Below are 21,133 nucleotides of genomic sequence, written 5' to 3' on the forward strand. Positions count from 1 at the left end.
CCTAATCTGCCCTTCTGTTTAAAGTCTGATAAAAATGGTTACTTTACCTCCAGAGAAATCCTACAGGCAAACATGTCATGGATAGGCCAGTTTGACTAAGAACAGATACCTGCCACTGGGCATGAAGGGTAAACACTTCAGACATTTAACCCGGTTGCAGGTCCTAAATGGAAAGCGATGGTCATCTGGATTATGAATCACCTAATTGACATGTCAGAAAATAAGCATTTTATTGACAGAAGGTGATTGTTGAAGAGAGTCATTTTTCATTTAAACAGCCAAATACCTTCCCCTCTGTCTCTTTGTATCCATGCTTCTCTTTAGCTCTTTGGACCCATTTGGCACCACTTCATTATCATTTTCTCCTTATTCCTCCTCTTCTCTCTTTGGTTTCCACAGCTGCTCCTGAGGTCTATACTTTGTAAGTCTAGTTTCTAAACCAATGGAAATTACTCCTGGGACAACTTCATGAATTAATTTCCCTGGGAAGCTCTAATCAATGAGCTGTGAAATGAAGACTCCAAATCAGTATCACTTTTAGCAATCTCATCTCTAAGATGAGGAGGTAGGACTCAGTGTTCTCTGAGATTCCTTCAAGCTCTGTCTAACCCCGCCTTGCTCAGGCTCACATAATTTGCTCCTTAATAAAACCCAAGACTACTTTTGCCTTAAAGCCTTTCTGTAAATAAGTTAATATATAAGCTATGAAATGTAAGCTTGCTTAAAACCCAATCATTTTGTATCCATCTTCAGTAGTAACCATTCAGAAATGAAGAGCTATAGATCAATGGATCTGAAGTCTTGGAGAAGTTGATAGGATAAGAAATTCAAAGCTGGAAGAGATTTTAAAAGCCACATAGTCCCAATTTCCCTCACTTTACTATTAAGGAAACTGGGGTACAATTGGCAGAAAAGTCTGCACAAATAGCAAGAAGCAGAGCAGGGATTTACTTGTAGTTTTCATCCTCCTCCTAGATATTGTTCTTAAGAAGAAAACATTTTTGACAGCCTAAATTGAATTAAGCCTTGGAACTGGTTCTTCTAATATATATTTTCTTATTATGAAAAGTCAAGGAAAGTAAGTTTTTTAGGAGAAAAATTAGTTGGAAGAAGAATTTGGGTTCAAATTTTGCCTCAGAAGCAACAATCCCTTTTCTGAGGCTGTTTCCCCATCAGTCAAATAAGGACAACCATCTTGTAATACTAGTCTCACAGGGTTCTTGCAAGACTCAGACAACACCTTGAAAAGCCAAGAGCTACTGATATTACCATGATTATCAATAACCTCATTTTCCATTCGATTTCTCCCAATCAGTTTGGAAGGTGCCAAATTCACTTCTCAGCAGAAAAATCACAGAGTGTACAATTCCTTGTCCCAGTGTTATTCCATCCAAGCTTCACTTCTCTTTGCCTTAAAGAAGATAGCAGCATTGGGCTTATTTATTTTCATATGAAGGTAAACTCAGCCCACCAGTCACATTGATATGTCTCATTTAGCATGTGCCAAACAGCCCCCACTCTCAAGGAAGCAACTCAGAGCCAAGTCTTAAACAGAAGAGGCTGTTCTATAAATTGGAGAAAAGGAACCTAAGTGGGAGAGAGAGAGAGAAACAGAGACACAGAGAAAGCTATGATGGGATGGAGAGAAGGAAGAAGGAAGGAAAGGAAAGAGGAAAAAGAGAGACAGAGAAATATTGCAATAAAGGTTGTTTTTAAGTTTTGCATAGTATTATAGAGCAATTAAAAATCCTTCACTAAATAAGTCACATATTTCTTCACAACTGTGTCACAGTTAATGAAATTCATTTTGGGGACAGCGGGTCAAATATAAAAACAGGTGGGAAAACTTAACTATCTAGTACTGTCCACATTAAGTATTATCATGTCATTTGCTCCTGGAAAGCTAACGCTTTTTGATTAGCATCTCCTAAGACCCCTTTGCCAAGTAAAGAAAATAAAGATCAGAAGTGACTCTGATCCAGCCTCTTCATTCAAAAATGACATTTCCAGAAAGCACTCAAGGGCACCATTCTAAGAAAAGCATTTGAAGGACTCCAAACAGTTTTCTAAGAATTCCTGGCCTCTCAAAGTCCCATCAATAACTCAAAATATCTTACTTTGTTAATGGCCCCAGTGACATCTGTATTTCATAATCTGTTGGATTTCAGAAAGAGGGCAGATTCTAAAATAAGGTTCCAGGACTTAGGGTTACACAAACTCTTTTAATAAACCCAGAAAAAAGTCCCACATCTACTCAACATCTCCCATGCCTCTTCAGTGGTAACTCTTAAATCTAGGTAGTTCTTCAAAGGACAGCTTTGGTGTGGCTCTTTTCATGGAATAAACTAAGAGCAGAACCATATCTTATATATCTTTCTGTCTTTATTCATTCACAAAACAAGTGGTTTTTACCTGCTATGGGGCAAGCACTTCCTGAGGCAGCTAGATGGGTGGGGTGAGAACTCAAAATTGGAAAGAACTGAGTTGGAATTTTCTTAAACATTTAACAATTCTGAAAAACTGTTAACCTCTCTCTGCTTCAGTTTCCTCATGTATAAAATGTGGATAGTAATAGCACCTACCTCACAGGGTTGTCATGAGCATCAAATTTAAAAAGTCAACATTTTAGGAAAGGAGTACATCCAAGCCATGAGGTACAGCAGAGAGACTAGAGATGGAATGTTATGAATAGGATCAGTCTGGGAGGGGAACATGATGTATGAGGAAGAATCAATCTAGAACATAAGCTAGAGTCAGAATGAGAGAAACCTTAAATGTCATATAGAGAAATGTGTATTTTATCTTAGAGGAATTAGAAAAAGGACATGATCAAGCCTGTGTATTAAGAACAGTAATGTGCAGTTGATTAGAAGATGGATTGGAAAGTCAGAAGAGTAAATCTGTAGTATAAAAATTAATAATAATAATAATAAGCATTCATATGATGGTTAGAGATTTGCGCAATACTTTACAAACATTATCTCTTTAACTTCAAAATAGTCCTGGTACTATAATTAGGTTAAGTGCCTAAACCGAAGTGTTGACCATGTGAGTCGAGAGAAGAGAAATAGATATGAGATTTTTGCGGAGAACTTGGCTCTATGTTTCCACAAAATTGTTAGATTCTTTAACAGGCAAATTTGATTCTTTATTATGATGTTGACAATACTGAAGACTGTGACAATGAGAAAGATGAAAGTGGTGACAGTGACAAAGACAATGGCCAGCCATATGATACCATGCAGATTTTAACATGCTGATAGCTTCAATTCGATTACATTCAACAAAAATGGTTTAAGATACTACTATGTGCCACGTACTGTGCTAGGTACTGGGGCAAGATAAGATTATGGAAACAATCTACTTTCTACACTTAGATCTGAAAAACAAACAAACTTTTGTACCTTTTGCAGAGAAGTACATTTCTCTTAGCTTTTACTGTTTTCTTGTTATCTGTGTCAATCAACAGTGAATGAGATGGTGAAGTGTGGAATGAAGAGAATTCTTTTTTTGAGTACTCTCCTGCCTATCACATGCCAAGTATATCTCCAATGGCATGAGGCAATGGACATGTGAGATGGTCATTGGCTAATATTTTTGCTGTTGAGGTTTTCATTTGTTTTCCATCAGAGTGACACATAATTTCCTGAATTCCTTGCCCTTGGGGTATTTTCTGTAAAAAGGGAACATTAATTTTGACTTTGAACATGTTTGCCTTAAATTAGCTACATGAGCTGTTAGAAACCATTTGCTAAGCTCCTGGGGACCCAGGAAGAAAGGGTGAGAGAAGACAACCTGAAGTTAAACAAAACAAATAAAGGCTTTTTTTTCTGGGAAAAAGAGTTTGATTAGATCCAGCGCTGCCTTCTTACCAGAGATCATGAAGAGACTACTAATTCTGAGAAGTTTTTCAGAAGTGAATGGGCAGTAAACTTGAGAGATGCTTTGAAATCTCTAAAATTGGAACACAGAAGATGATAGTCCAAAATGATGTTTTCTAAGTTGCCTGGAATCTTTCATACCTTTATGTACCTTTCTTTGGCATGACAGAAAAGATCTTGGAAGAAGTAGACTTTTTCATTACCAGCCTTTCACTTGTTCCTTGGGTTCCCTTTTCTCCCATATTTTCTTTTTTTTTCTTTTTTTTTTAATTATTATGACTTTTTATTTACAAGTTATATGCATGGGTAATTTTACAGCATTGAAAATTGCCAAACCTTTTGTCCCAGTTTTTCCCCTCCTTCCCCCCATTCCCTCCCCCTGATGGCAGGTTGACCAATACATGTTAAGTATGTTAAAGTATAAATTAAATACAATATAAGCTTACATGTCCTAACAGTTATTTTGCTGTACAAAAAGAATCAGAGTTTGAAATAGTGTAATATTAGCCTGTGAAGGAAATCAAAAATGCAGGTGGACAAAAATATAGGGATTGGAAATTCTATGTAATGGTTCATATTCATTTCCCAGAGTTCTTTCACTGGGTGTAGCTAGTTCAATTCATTACTGCTCTACTGGAGCTGATTTGGTTCATCTCATCCCATAATATTCATATACCATAATTTATTCAGCCATTCTCCAATTGATGGGCATCCACTCAGTTTCCAGTTTCTGGCCACTACAAAGAGACCTGCCACAAACATTTGTGCATATACAGGTCCCTTCCCCTTCTTTAAGATTTCTTTGGGATATAAGCCCAGTAGAAACACTGCTGGATCAAACGGTATGAACATTTTGATAACTTTTTGAGCATAGTTCCAAATTGCTCTCCAGAATGGCTGGATGTATTCACAATTCCACCAACAATGTATTAGTGTCCCTGTTTTCCCACATCCCTACAACATTCCACATTATCTTTCCCTGTCATTCTAGCCAATCTGACAGGTGTGTAGTTTTTCTCCCATATTTTCTTGAAATTTACCTTTTCAATCATCCCTCTATCTAATCTTCAATCTTTTTCCTCTGATTCCTTCCCTGTCACTACATTCAGATATTTCCTCCATCAAAAAATAAAAATAAAAACAAAACCAAAAACAACCCTTTGTTTGACCCCAGAACTTCCTAGAATGATCATCCTATTCTCTCCTCCCTCTCGCCACCAATCTCCTAGAAAATCAGAAAAATGATTCCTAAGTAACTTCCTTACCTCACTTTCCATTCAATTTCTGATCTCACACATACACACACACACACACACACACACACGCGCGCGCGCGCGCGCGCGCGTGCTAAAAACTGCACTTTCCAAAATTAGCAGTGATCTTCTACTTTATGCCAACTTTATTCTTTATTTTCATTTCTTGGAATACCTAGTTCATTTCAAGATTCAGTTGAAATATCACTCCCAAGATAAGCCTTTTCCTGGCCTGACTTCAAATTGGTTCTAGATTGTTATTAGTTATGTGACTCGGGGCAAAGCATTTAATCTCTGTTTGCCTCAGTTTCCTCTACTAAAAATGGGAATTATAATTATAATACCTCCCAGAATTGCTGTAAAAATATAAGATATTTGTACCCATAAAATATTTGACACAACACCCTGAACATAATAAGCACATTTAAAATTCTTTTCTTCCACCTTTAATGAACTCTAAGTCCTTGCAAGAAAGAGACATTTTATTTTGTCTTTGAAGCCTCAGCACTTAGCATTGTATCTTGCATATAGTAGATGCCTAGCAAATACTTATTTTATTGTATTTGATTGATTTGAATTAAGTGAGGAGTAATAAAAACCTTCTTTATGTTGGTGGCTATCAGAATCAAGAGGAGAAAACCAGTGAGAGACATTTGATCAATATAAATTCAGAAATTGACAATTGTTTGAATGAACAGGAAGAAAGAAGGAAATATGAACAATACCAGAATTTTGACCATATGAGAGAAGATTAATGGCAATGGGCAACAACAATGAGGTAACAAAGAACAAGAAAAAGCAATTAATTCATGTAGGTAGGCCAAGACCCTCTTATCAGTTTGCTATCTAGAATTGCTTATCAGTTTGATATCTGAAATTGTAGGTGTGACATGAGTTAAAATATTCTTCAAATGATTATTCATAAGCTCCTACTTAAATGCTAATTTTGCTAGTAGAGTAAATGACATGGTTTATTCAAATATAAAGCATTTATATAATTCTTAAATAATTATAAAATAGTTATATAAACAAAATAAATATAAAACATTACCTCCATAAACACTGAATTCACTCTCCCACAAATATATGTACATTCAATGGGAAGATTCATAAGAATCATACATCATATATTCACATTTAAAAATAACATAATGGCCTGGTTACCCTCATGAAGATATACAAATGAAAAGAATGGCATGACTAGAAAATATATATGGAGAAAAAAAATCATGCTTCTGACAGTACAAAGCAATGATTTGTCTTCTACTAATATTGTTCCCTGCTAGAACTGATTAGCTGATTCCCTATTAAGGGGAATCTGTTTTAGCTGTTCCTTGCTCGGGCATCTCCACTGCTCCCTACTATATCTGATCTGTTAATCAGACCTTCAATTCATATCTACCATCTATAAGGGAATGTAATGGTTAATAAGTCTCTCCCCTGCAGGAAGAATTGCAGTTTTTTTCATCTTGTTGAATGGATGACTATTATTCCCTGAGCAGAGGGGCACTCAATCCACATAGGTAAGATTTTTTATGGCCCTTCCAACTTGGTGAATGTCTGAAGACCACATAAAGCACTATACTTTGCCCTATGCCAAGATGCATTTCCATTCCTCAAGAGAAACTGATTCCATAGAAACTAAATGTCACTGTATCCTTTTTGTATATCCCTGCAGTATTAGGGCAATAAATAGTTAGATGCTATAATAGATAGAGCAAAGGGTCTAGAATCAGGAAGAATTGAGTTCAAATCTGATCTTCAACATTTATTAGCTGTGTGACCTGGGCAAGTCACTTAACCTTGTTTGCCTCAGATTCCTCATCTATAAAATGACCTGGAAATGCAAGAAAACTCTAGATGGGGTCACAAAGTGTTTAACATGACTGAAATAATTGAAAAGACAATAACAACAATAGCAAACAATTGCATTTTAGGGCAGGTAGGTAGTACAGTGGATAAACCAGGCTTGGAGCCATTGATACCCGAGTTCAAATCCAGATTCAGAAAATTACTTTGCAAGTCACTTAACTTGTTTGCTTCAATTTTCTCATCTGTAAAAGAAGGAAATGGCAAATCATTTCAGCATTTTTGCCAAGAAAATCCCAAATGGGGTCACAAACCGCTAAAACAGCTAAACAACAATATGTACTTCTGGGTGCCACATTTTAGGAAGAACATTAACAAGCTAAAGCATATCCAGATGACAGAAATTAGAACTGATTGAAGTAAGTTTTTGAGCTGCTTTAACCTGGGGGGAAGGGAGTTCTTAGGGGAAGCATGATGTTTTTTTGGGGTTTTTTTGGTCCTGATCTATACTATCATTCAGACTTAAAAACAAAAAGCAATCAATTCCTTCCAGCAATATAAATCAGCAGTTAGAGCTTTCAAAGATAAAGATTGCCCGGGTCACACAGCCAGTATGTCTAATAGGAGAAACTTGAACCCAGGGCTTCCTGAGCTTAAACTTTTATCAATTATGCCATACTGTCTCTCATCTACCTTTGAATAAATGAAGGACTGTCATGTGGAAAAGGGATTAGATTTAATCTTCTTGGATCTGGAAGGCAAAACCAGAAACAAAGGATAAAAAAAATGCAGATGTAGATTTAAGTTCAAAAGTTAAGGAAAATTTTCTAATTTCAATTTTCAAATCCAGCTTCAGACAATTATTTTGCAAGTCACTTAACTTGTTTGCTTCAATTTCCTCATCTGTAAAATGAGCTGAAGAAGGTAACAAAGTTTTAAAGAGATTGAATTTGTAGTTGGTAATGTTTTATGAGGGGGAGGGGGAGATCATTTACTATGGCACTGATCTTCAAAGTAGGGCTATGTGCCTTTATGAAACTATGGTATTACCCCAAGGGTTGTGTGATCAGCCAATAAGATGGCAGGAAGATGGATCAAATTCCACCCTCCTTGTTATAGCCAGTCATGGTCTTGTCTCCAACAAATCTATACCGCCTTCTTCCTGAATTAGATAACAATACTCTACTCATTTTTCCCCCATGTGTTGACCCTGGCAATCAAGTTGGTAAAATTCCCTGCTCCTGTTAAATATCCTCAGACTCTGTCCTCAGATAATTTTTTGACTACTATGCCCTACTCCCACACCTTTTCATTTTTAGGTGAGACTGTCTCACAAAATGAACAAGCATGAATATATTGCAATCTTTATTATAAATTTCATTGTATTTTCTTTCTTCTCTACTTTTTTCCCTTCTTCTAATACTCCTCTAGTACTGTAGAGGGCACCACCATCCTTCCAGTCACCAAGGATGTCATCTTAGTATATTGGGGGAAAATGGTCAATAATGGCCCAGTCCATAATGAATTTACAATATTCTCTATCTGATACCAATCTAAGTACAGTTTTCATGAACCTGTTTCCAGGCATACATTCTTTCTCTTACTTCAGAATATGCACAATATATACTGTATTTCCTATGAGTTTACTGCATGGTGGAGAAAAACCTATTAATTGTTTGTTGAAGCAGAAATTATCATATAAAAGACTTGAGAGGGAAACCTCTTGCTTTCTTCCCTACTGGATTTTAATGTAGAATAACTTTTTAAACATTTCATACAGATATATCTCTGTCATGTATCCATGAACATTTAAAACTGCTCTTCCTACTTTGTTTAACTTTTTCTTGATCTTGGTGAGTTTCCTCAGATGAGTGACTAATAAGATGAGCAAATCCATCAAGGATATCTGAGCTCTTACCAATAATTGGAATTCTAGAGTTGATAGCAATGGAAGCCAAGTCTGGTGAGATTACACAGCAGTGCTAAGGAGCAAACTGTTTGACCCAGTCCATCAAGGAGTCAATCAGTAGACTATGCCATACCCAAATATGAACTTGATAAAGACTCCACAAATGTTAAAAAAAAAAAAAAAACACCCAGAGACAGGATCTTGTTTTGTAAGATGTTTTGTAGCAACAACATTAAGTTGAGCCTATCTCCCATGGGGATCAAATCTATGTATAGAGGGAAAAGTGTGGCTTCCAATTTGGGGAAATGTTTGCTCTTGTTATTTACTATATCTTCTAAGTAATTGTGAGAGCTAAATGATTTTAATTTGATAATTGATATTGTGGAGATACTAATCAATTAAATATGATATTAAAGAAAGATACTAGTAAGGGCTTATAAATGATAATATAAGAAAAATTTCCCAGTTACTCATGGTTATCTCTAGAACCCTTAGAGACCCCACTTGCCAGTGCCAATATGACTTGAAATGTATAAGCCCAGAAGGAGTGCTACATTGGACTCCTCACTGTCCTTCACCAAACATATCTGGTCAGTTGTCAAATCTTATCATTTCACCTTCCACATCTCTCTTTTCTTCTACTTACACCCTCACACAGCCTCTACACAAATTCAGACTTTCATTACCTCTTCCTTAGTCAATTATATTAGTTTCCTAATTGTTTTCCCTGTGTCAATCCTCTCTGTTGTAGTGGATGTTCTGACAGCTGCCAAAAAGATTTTCCTAATAGGGAGTCTAATCATATCGCTTCCCTACATAGTAAAACACATTGAATCCCTACTGATGTAGACCTGGAGAATAGCCATAGTTATATACACCAAGGTAAAGGATATGTATGAGATGATTTAGATTGTTTTTAAGATCCATAAAATCTTTATTTTAGATTCTTTTTAATCCCTTAAGAAAATATAGAGGGGTCTAGGCACAGTGGCACATGGCTATAATCCCAGCTACTAAAGGAGGCAAAAGTTGATGTATCATTGGGTTAGAGAATTCTGAATTGAAGAAGAGTTAGACAGGATCCAGAATTCACACTATGAAATGAATGTTATTGAAATGAAGCATCCAAAGACCTAAGGAGAAACAAGCCAAAGCTTCCATGTAGATCAGAAATGGTGCTGGATTCATGATTAGTTCTTGCACTTCCAGCCTAAGTGAGGTGGGGACATCAACTTTGAGTGGGAAAAAAAGAAAAAAAAAAAGGAAGTGAAGAGAAGGGAAAGGAAGGATAGGGAAGAAGAATAAAAGTGAGGGAAGGAGAGAGATGAATTCATGAACCAACATAAAATTTTTTAAAAGACATAGATAAAAAGCAAGAGAAGAAAAGGGAAATGGTGGCCAGAATTGCAAGTACTTGCATACTTAAAAAATAACTTCTATTTTCCAAATTATACAGGTGCTTTCTAGTCCATAGATCACTATTTAAATGTAGGTTGAATTTGCCCTTTCCTCTTCTTTCTCTCAAACCCTCCATTCCAAATGTGAATCTCTCAATTCAATCCAATACACTAAAGATTTGATGTGTAATAAAATCAGATCTAAGCAATTGGAAAAATACCAAGTACTCTTGGATAGGTCGAGCAAATATAATAAAGATGACAATACTACTTAAATTAATCTATTTATTTAGTGCTATACCAATCAGATTCCCAGAAAACTACTTTACTGACCTGAAAAAAATAACAACAAAATTCATCTGGAAGAACAAAAGGTCAAGGATGTCCAGGGAATTAATGAAAAGAAAAGCAAATGGTGATCTAGCTGTGCCAGATTTAAAACCATATTATAAAGCAGCAGTCATTAAAATAGAGCAGTGGAATAGGTTCGATTCACAGAACAAAATAATCAATGACTATAACAATCTAGTATTAGACAAACCCCAAACCCCAGCATTTGGAATAAGAATTCATTATTTGACAAAAACTGTTAAGAAAATTGGAAAGCAGTATGGCAGAAACTAGGCACTGACCCACACCTAACACTGTATACCAAGATAAGGTCAAAATGGGTTCATGATCTAGACATAATGATATTATTTTAAAAAGTTAGAAAAATATAGGATAGTTTATCTCTCGGATCTGTGGAGGAGGGAGGAGTTTGCAACCAAAGAAGAACTAGAGATTATTACTGATCACAAAATAGATAATTTTGGTTATATTAAGTTAAAAAGGTTTTGTACAAACAAAACTAATGCAGACAAGATTAGAAGGGAAGCAATAAATAGGGAAAATATTTTTTACATTCAAAGGTTCTGATAAAGACCTCATTTCTAAAATATATAGAGAATTGACTGAAATTTATAACCTATCAAGCTATTCTCCAATTGATAAATGGTCAAAGGAAATAGACAATTTTTAGATGAAGAAATTGAAACTATTTATAGTCATATGAAAAGGTGATCCAAATCACTATTGATCAGAGAAATGCAAATTAAGACAACTCTAAGATACCACTACACACCTATCAGATTGGCTAAAATGACAAAAAATGATAATGACCAATGTTAGAGGGATGTGGGAAAACTGGGATATTGATATATTGTTGGTGGAACTGTGAACAGATCCAATCATTCTAGAGAGCAATTTGGAACTATGCTCAAAAAGTTATCAAACTGTGCATACCTTTTCATCCAACAGTGTTTCTACTAGGATTATATCCCAAAGTGATCTTAAAGGAGGGAAAGGGACCCATATGTGCAAAAATGTTTGTGGCAGCCCTTTTTATAGTGGCAAGAAACTGGAAACTGAATGGATACTCATCAATTGGAGAATGGCTGAATAAATTATGGTATATAAATGCTATGGAATATTATTCTTCTGTAAGAAAAGACCACCAGGACGATTTCAGAAAGGCCTGGAGAGACTTACATGAACTGATGCTAAGTGAAATAAGCAGAACCAGGAGATCATTAGACATGGCAACAACCAGACTATACAATGATCAGTTCTGATGGATGTGCCTCTCTTCAACAATGAAATGATTCAAACCAGTGCCACTTGTTCAGTGATAAAGACAGCCATCTCCACCCAGAGAAAGGATCATAGGAACTGAGTGTGGACCATAACATAGCATTCTTACTCTCTCTGTTGTTGTTTGCTTGCATTTTGTTTTCTTTCTCAGTTTTTTTCTTCCTTCTTGATCTGATTTTTTTTTATTTCATAGCTTTTTATTTACAAGTTATATGTGTGGGTAATTTTACAACATTGACAATTGCCAAACCTTTTGTTCCAATTTTTCCCCTCCTTCCCCCCCACCTCCTCCCCTAGATGGCAGGATGACCAGTAGTTGTTAAATATATTAACGTATAAATTAGATACACCATAAATATACATGACCAAACTGTTATTTTGCTGTACAAAAAGAATAGGACTCTGAAATATTGTACAATTAGCCTGTGAAGGAAACCCAAAATGCAGGCAAGCAAAAATATAGGGGTTGGGAATTCAATGTAATGGTTCTTAGTCATCTCCCAGAGTTCTTTCACTGGGCATAGCTGGTTCAGTTCATTACTGCTCCATTGGAACTGATTTGGTTCATCTCATTGCTGAAGATGGCCAGGTTCATCAGAATTGATCATCATATAGTATTGTTGTTGAACTATATAAGGATCTCCTGGCCCTGCTCATTTCACTCAGCATCAGTTCGTGTAAGTCTCTCCAGGGCTTTCTGAAATCATCCTGTTGGTCATTTCTTACAGAACAATAATATTCCATAATATTCATATACCACAATTTATTCAGCTATTCTCCAATTGATGGGCATCTATTCAGTTTCCAGTTTCTGGCCACTACAAAGAGGGCTGCCACAAACATTCGTGCATATACATGATATGATTTTTCTTGAGCAGCAAGATAATTGTATAAATATGTATACCTATATTGGATTTAACATATATTTTAATATATTTAACATGTATTGGACCACCTGCTATCTATGGGGAGGGCATGGGGGGAAGGAGGGGAAAATTTGGAACAAAAGGTTTTGAAGGGTCAATATTGAAAAATTACCCATGCATATGTTTTTTAAATAAAAAAGCTTTAATAAAAACAAAACAAAACAAAAAATTGGTGTGTGCCTACGGAATTCAAAGCGCTAGTTTATGTGCTAGGAATACAAAAACAAAAAACTAGTACTTTCCCTTAAGGAGCTTACATTCTACTTGGAGTAGATAGATACAAAATGAACTGAATTACACATGTACATGTACATGGAGACGTAAATACAAGGTAATTTGAAGAGGGAGAGAAGAAACAACAATTGTGATTTGGAGATGGATTGGTTAGAAAACAAGAAAATGATGGTAAATATACCAGTCTGGCTACATCCCAAAGTTGGAAAAGGAAGTTAAGGGGAAATTCATCTGGAAATAAAAATTAAAAAGAAATTGGGAAGAGCTTTCAATACCAAGCTGAGGAATTTGTCTTTTATCCTAGAGGCATTAGGAAGACACTGAAATTTTGAAACAGACTGATATTGTCAGACTCACACTTTAGGAAATTAAGTCAGCATCAGTGCAAAAAATGTATTGTTGAGGGGAGAAACTAAAACCAGCAGATCAATTAGGAGGCCAGCACAACAGTTCAGTGTAGAAATGATAAAGACATAAGCTAGGAAGGTTGCTCAGTAAGAGAAGAAAAGGGCCAGATGCTCAGTCTTTTATTTTAATATTTTATTCCATCACTCAACAACTTCGTTTCCCACTATTTCTTGGGTACTAGGCTGAGCACAAAGAAAATAAAGCCAAAAATAAAATAGTACTTGTAATTTCTCAGCCTATATTCTTGGGAACCTTAAGAACTAGGGAAAACCTGGGTGCTTATATAAAGTGAGTGGCAATGCTGAAAGGAAAATAAATTCATCGGCATGCCAGAAAGACTGCTCACAGGTGGTAGCTTCAACCACTTTAGGGCAGGGCACTTAGTTATGGGGCAGGGCAAAGAATACACAGTTAATAATAAAGTATGCATCCCCTAATGTGAAATAGAAAGAAAAGTGTTATTTTGGTCAAGGATAGGGAAGAGCTAAGGAGAGATACCATTCTCAGGAAGGATGAAAGAGAGAGAGAGAAGGAGAAAATAGTGGGAGTGTCCTGGATATAGTGGTTGAGGGGTATCTAGTAATCAGTACTTGGCATCTCTTGCTTAACTGGCAGGGTTCCAGCGAGTAGTCCTTGGGAAAATCTGACATAAGTCTTGGGACAAAATGGCATAGGTAGCCATTTTATGTCTTATCAATCTTACCTTCCCTACACTTGTAAGGAGTTTTCCTTTTATGGGGAAAGTGACATAGACAAATAGGTAAAAATAAAATGTACACTGATTAAAATGGATGGGAGAGAGAACCCAGCTAGTAGTTTGGGGGAAGAAGGATTCTACAAGTCATCTTTTAGGAAATGGTACTTGAGTTGAGCTTTGAAAGGAGTTGGAGTATCCTGACTAAGGTACACAATCTCATGTGCATGAAAAGGAGTAATGTGGAATAAGGCTAGAAAAGCTAGAGCCAGAATGGAAGGATCTTAAATGCCAAAGAAGTTGCTGTTTTCTTTCCAAAGCAAGAAAGTCATTGTAGCTTCTTTAAGGTGAGCAGTGGGAGTGGGAGGATCACATCTGTGCTTTAGGAAAGTCACTTTAACATCTGTAAGAGGAATGAATCGAAGCAGGAAGATCCTTGAAGCAAGAAAAACAGTCAGCTAGCTGCTATTGTAATAATTCAAGTGAGAGATTTGTCCACCATTTTGTTTTTCTGTTTTATGTTCCTTCCAAATGCTCTAATCATTTCTCTTGCCTTTTAAATGTAGCTACTTTAAATAACAGACCACTGAAAACCAGACTCCAGTCAGAATGAAATAGCAGGACACCTGTTTAAACTGGATCTATAGTTTTGCGGTTGCACTCAAAGTAACCAAACAGGTGAAGAGGTTGGGTCCCTGAAAGACAATAGACCATTACTGAGGACTTAATGGTATTGTAAATGAGACAGTTGTCTTTGAAGTAGGGACCTTAAAGCCTATGACCTCTAGGCTGACCTTTTCTTTTAAGCTATGGCATGCAGATTATTTTATTCAAGTTTGTGCAAGGTCAGCCCAGAAAAAAAGAATATCTGACCCACTAAATTTTTTTTTAAAGTCTTTGGAAAAGATGCCTATTCAAAGATATACCTTTCATTCCTATATCTTCTAGCTTCTCTAACTTGACCAAATTCCCTGAGAAAAATAATATTAAAATGTTTACATTTTAGGAGCAATTTCCCCCCTAGTTGAAAGTGGCCTGACAAGAACACTAAATGATGGGAATTAGAAAAAAGCACTGAGAGAGACAGAGACACAGGAAAAGGGACAGAGACAGAGAGATAGTCAGAGGAAGAAAGAAAAAAGAAAGTTCATAAGGTATATGGTTAATACCACTGAATATGTTATATACTCTAAATAACAATTAGTATGTAGCACTTTAAGATGTACAAATGCTTTCTCAGATTTTACAAACATCATCTCACTTATTCTCACAACAACTCAAAAAGGAAAGTGCTGCTATTCCCCACCCCATTTTACAGATAAAGAAACTGAGGCAAATAAATTAAGTGACTTGCCCAGATTATAAAACTAGTATATTTTATGGCAGAATTTGAACTCAGATCTTCCTCATTCCACAGCACTCTATCTACTCTGTCACTCTAATTAGTTATTTTGAGATTTAGAGAATTCCAAAATCAGTATTGCAAACTTTATCTTGGTTTACAACTAATTTGTATATTAACTGCAAAGGGATTTTAATCCAAGAGGCCACTAAAATGCAAAAAAAAAAAAAAAAAATCTATGGTGACTGACATTTATGAAGAACTTTTACATTTATTTCATTTGATTGGCTTGAGAGCCCAATGAGATGAAAGGCCATCCATCTGATGGTCACAGAGCCCACTGAGCTAAAAGGTCATACAGACATTAGCATTTTTCTTATTTGCAACTTTGAAAACCCTCACTGGAAGAACTTGTGACTTACTTAAAGTCAAGGAGTTTGTCAGTAACAGAGCAGAAATTGGAACCCAACACCCTGTCCAGTGCACCATGCCAACAGGCTAAGTTATATTTTTCCAAAATCAAGATGTTTGCTGATTATTAGATAAGCACATTTAGAAACTATATGACTGAGTATGGACTATCTCAGCTACTGGAAGGCTGATAGATCTCTTGAAATTGGGAGTTCTGAACTGCAGTGGGCTATGTCTGATGGGTGTCTGCACTAAATCCAGTATATAGCCTCTGAAAGCTGAGGCAGCTAGCAAACCAGCTCAGGTCAGAAACAGAAGTTCAAGTCCTTATCAGTAATGGCATCAAACTGTGTGGGACAGCACAAATTAAAATCAGAGACTCTCAAAGTAAAATGCAAAAAATGGATTTATTACAATCTGGTGAGAAAGGGCAACTCCCAATAGACAAGGTGTCAGTAGAGGAGTGCAAAGCACAAGCTACAAATATAGACCCTAACACAGAAGTCCCCAACCCCTTTCTTTTATTGCAAAGTTTCAAGTCACAATTAGGGCATAGGTCAAAGCCATATTTTTATGAGAAATCTCCACCCAGTTTATCCCATTCAAAACCCACGAGTAGCTTTTGTTCTTCTAGCTTAGATGAGAGAAGATTCAGTCTAAATAATAATTACACATACACTCACACACACACGTGCATATATATACATATATATATATATATATATACAGTTACATACATACATATACATTTATGTGTATGTATACACATACATATACATGAAACTGCATGAACTATTTTAAGCCAACAATGCTGGGACAAAGAGTTTAGTTTAAAATTTGTCAGTAACCCAGCTGAATCTGGCATTTGCTTCTGCTAAAACTTTATTGCTACCAACCTCCTGGAATTATCCTTATCTTCTAACCCTAACTCCTACCTGGCCTGCCTCAAGTTTCTCTCCAAACCAATGCACTCTTCATTGAGGCACTAAACTTACTTTTCTAAAGCACAGGTCCACTACTCCCTCTCTACTCAATAAATTCCATTGGCTCCCTATTTTCTCCAAGATCAAATACTCTATCTGGGGTTCAAAGCCCCCCCCCCCTACTTTCGAGTCTTTTTACATCTTACTCCCTGCCACATACTCTTCAGTTCAATGGAATTGGTCTCCTGGATGTCACATGAACAAGACATTCCTCTTTTTGGTTCTGGGCATTTATTTTCTCTGGCTATCATCTATGCCTGAAATGCCCTCCTTCATCTGTTTCAATTACTAATCTCTCTGGCTTTCTTTAAGTCCCATCTAAAATCCCATCTCTTACTGGAAACTTTCCTCAATCCCTCAATTCTAGCTAATTCCTTTTTTAAATTATGTCCTACTCATAATGTATTTAGCTTGCTTTTATAAATATTTGTTTGCAAGTTTTCTCCCCATATTAGATTGTAAACTCCTTGAGGCAGGGACTGTTTTTTTTTTTTTTTTTTTGCCTCTTTTTGTATTCCCAGTAGCTGATACATAGTAGACACTTAATAAATGTTTGAAGATAGATTGTGTTCTGTGCATTTTCTCCACTTCTAAACTATGCCACTTTTCTTCTTTAAAAGTATCAGTCATGGACTGGGACTGGGATGGGATTAAGTCTTGGCAACCTCCTCTACTTCCCAAACTTTAGTTTCAGGAATATAGAATGCAAGGATTGGATCCACTAGCAGGACAACATTCCATTTCTCTGATCCTAAGGAACTATACTATAGCTAGGGTCCTACTCTGAACCACATACCCCTCAGAGTCTCATCCCTAAAACCATAAGTATCACATAAAGGAGATAGCTATCCTCTTCTTGTTTTGTACCATGGGATCCCATATCTCACTCAAGAACAGTCTCTCCTAACTTTATGCTATTTTTACTTCATCCAAGTCATTTATCATGACTCTTTGTCAAATATAATATATAAGGGACTCTTGTTCCGGCAGAAATTGGGATATGACTTTAACATGTTTAACATGCATGGGACTGACTGCCATCTAGGGGAGGGGTTGGATGGAAGGAGAGGAAAATTTGGAACAGAAGTGTTTGCAAGGGTCAGTGTTGAAAAATTACCCATCCATATGTTTTGTCAATAAAAGGCTATAATAATAATAATAATAAATTGGTATATGTAGCCTCTGCGCTTCTGTGATTCGATGATTAAAATGTTGAACAATGCAAGAATGAGGACAGATCCTGAAGAGTCCATTATAGACATCTCTTCAGACCTTTTTTATGATAACTTTTTTATTTTCAAAATACATGCAAAAATAGTTTTCAATATTCACCCTTGCAAAATCATGTGTTCCAAATTTTTCTTCCTTTCTTTCCTCACCCCTCTCCCCTAGATAGCAAGTAATCAATGAAGCATCAAAATAAAATTTATCTTGTAGCTATGTCCTTCATCAATGCCTCTAGTAGCTCCCTAAGATAAAATACATGCTTCTTCTTTTTGCTTTTAAAGTTCTTCATGGCTTGACTGCAAACTACTCTCTAGGTTTATTGAACATTATCCCCCTTGATACCCTCTTTCAGGCAATATGACCTACTTACCATTGTCCTTATATAACAATCTACCTCTTGTCTCCATATCTTGGTCCTCCATGCCTGGAGTACTCACTTCACATTTGTTCCATTTAAAATCCTTGGCTTCCTTCAAGGTGAAATTCAAACATTATCTCCAAGAAGCTTTTTCTGATTCCCTCTAGTTGTTATGGACTCCCCTCACCATGTCCCTTTGTATTTTCTTCATGCATATTTCTTATTTATGTATCTATGAACATGTTTCTTCTCTCTTGAATGAACTTCAAAAGCAAGGATTTCTATTTTATTGTTGCCCTCCCATTTCCAGTTATTAGCATTCTCTCTTTCTTTAAATTATTTTACATTGGGGACAGCTAGGTGGTGCAGTGGATAAAGCACCAGCCCTGAAGTCAGGAGGACCTGAGTTCAAATGTGATCTCAGACACTTAACACTTCCTAGCTATGTTACCCTGGGCAAATTACTTAATCCCAATTGCCTCAGAAAAAAAAATTAATTATTTTGCATTATTATGTTTATGTTTTGTATTTATTTGCAAATATCCATGCTATGTCCTCCAAGTAGAATGTAAGCCCCTTGAAGGCTTTGTATTCTTAGAAGCAGCTAAGTAGCACAGTACATAGAATGCTTCCTACTGTCAGGAAAACAAGTTCAAATCCAGCCTGATATATTTGCTTAATTGTGACTCTGGATTTAACCTTTTTTTGCTTTAGTTTCTTCATATATAAAATGGGAACAATAATAGTACCTTCCTCCTAAGATTGTTGGGAGGATCAAATGAGATAATATTTATAATGAACTTAGCAGAATGGCTGGCACCTAATAGGTGCATAATAAATGCTTGTTTCCTCCCTACATATATTTAGTAAACATTTATTGAATTGAATAAACTGAATCAAATCTCAATCCAATGAAATAAAATGTTAGTTTCTTTCCTACTTATAATTTTATTTTTTTAATTGAATAAACTGAACCAAAACTCAAAATTCATTCCCTCCTTCTATTAGCTGAATTTGCTTTGCCTTGTTAAAATATCACTTGTTTCTCCTTTGTTTTGTACCATGTTTTCCCCTTAGTTCATGACTTTCCCCAAATGAGTAAATATTTTTGTATAATATCACTCCCCTGTTCCTCTAACTAATCTATTAGGTTCATTTACACTAATTTTGGAGAGGCTTGCCTTGTTCAAAAGGGGTATAGTACCAATTCTCTGGCATATGCATGAATCTGAATTTAGCCCCTAACTTTAAAAGCTCTAATTTGCTTTCTATTATAGTTGTGTTACAATAATAGACTTTTTGAGCCCAAAAGACCCTTAAAGATTATCAGTTCCCAAAATGATATGGCCTTAGAATTGTAAGGAACTTAATACTCTGTTTCAAAGCTCTTCATTTTAAAGATAAGGAAGTAAAGCATCTTGCCCAAGTCATGGACAGAATTACTTATTAACAAAACAGGCCCTAGAATCTAAATCCCAAGACTCCTAGGTCAACTTATCCAAAACTGTCTTTAAAAAGAAATTAATTTGCTTCACCTTTTCAAAAAATCCATGTAAATATATATATCAATGCATATATATATATATGTATACGCATATCTTATACGTATCTTTATACATATGCTTATTTGTACAAATACATATAGGTATATACCTATAGCTTAAAATTTGGAGGATTATGTCTAGAACATCATTTATCATCTTCTTCTTTTTGAGGCAGTCAGGATTAAGTGATTTATCCAGGGTTGCATATATCCTTCTTTTTTAAAACTACATCAAAACACTTTTGACATATTTCTACATCCTAAAAACTGATCTTCTTAATTTATATCTATTTACAACTTAAATATATATATATATATATATATATATATATATATATATATATATAACTATTTCAGATAACTACAAATCAAGAAGCATTGTGGAATAATTGGTTGAGAATTGTTTTCAGATATCAGGAAAACCTGTTTTCAAATCCTGCTTGACACATTTGCTGGCTATGTAACTAGGCAAATTACTTAATCTCTAGATGCCCTCAGGCAACTGTCTAAGTCTGTAATTTTTCAGAATACATGCTGGTCTTCTTTGGGGAAGAAATTTTCTCACCTAGAGCTTCCTACATCAATGAAGTCACAGACCCAGTTAAAAAACAAACAAAAGCACAATGTTGTTCAACCTAGTTTGTAGCAGGATACATCCAACAAAAGAAAGAAATCTTAAAATATTCATTGGCACATTTCATTTAACATCATACAAAGGCCTCATTTTACAATAAAGTTATTTAGAACTCAATTGTATATATTTTTTAAAAAGCAGAAAGGCAGACCCAAAGGGAGCTGAGGCAGGAGTTTTCATGTGGGAAAATGTTTCCTACATTGCTGGCATTGTGAACAAGTGGAGCATTTGAGAGTCTTTTGTCAGCCAGAGACAGACACACTGATCTTTACCTGAAACCCAATGCAGAAATTTTCAGCCTTGTTCTTACACTAGAAATGATTGTTGGGGAGCCAGATTGTTATACACAATCCTTTCTTTATAGAATACATCTTTGAGAAACTTACAGTGATCAAAATCAGAGGCTTCCAAGCTTTCAAACGTTGTAGAACATAATAATGCTATTTTTTATTCTACAAACCTTACCAATAACTTGGTGTTTGAAATGGGGCC

This window comes from Sarcophilus harrisii, chromosome 1 (genome assembly GCF_902635505.1).
Source record: "Sarcophilus harrisii chromosome 1, mSarHar1.11, whole genome shotgun sequence".
Classification (NCBI taxonomy): Eukaryota; Metazoa; Chordata; class Mammalia; order Dasyuromorphia; family Dasyuridae; genus Sarcophilus; species Sarcophilus harrisii.